This window comes from Mauremys mutica, chromosome 14 (genome assembly GCF_020497125.1).
Source record: "Mauremys mutica isolate MM-2020 ecotype Southern chromosome 14, ASM2049712v1, whole genome shotgun sequence".
NCBI classification, from domain to species: domain Eukaryota; kingdom Metazoa; phylum Chordata; order Testudines; family Geoemydidae; genus Mauremys; species Mauremys mutica.
The window spans coordinates 8,924,516-8,924,782 of NC_059085.1; positions in this window are offsets into that span (position 1 = coordinate 8,924,516).

Here is a 267-nt window from a genome sequence, read left to right on the forward strand (position 1 = left end):
AATTCTGGTGTCCAACATGTAACTTTGACCATAGCAACTTGTAAAATAAGAGGCTAAAGCTGAGGGCTCATTTAGACTCCAGAACTGAACCATGATGTAACTGGCTAGAAGACATTCTAACCAAGCTCTTTGACTCAATTGTAAATGTAGTGTAGATGGGCCTTAAAACAGCAAGGTAACAAGAAGGCGGTAGATCTACAAGTATGAAATAATTAACACAGGACAAAAGCCTCACTAGGAAAACATTTAATGAAAAAAAAGGGATAA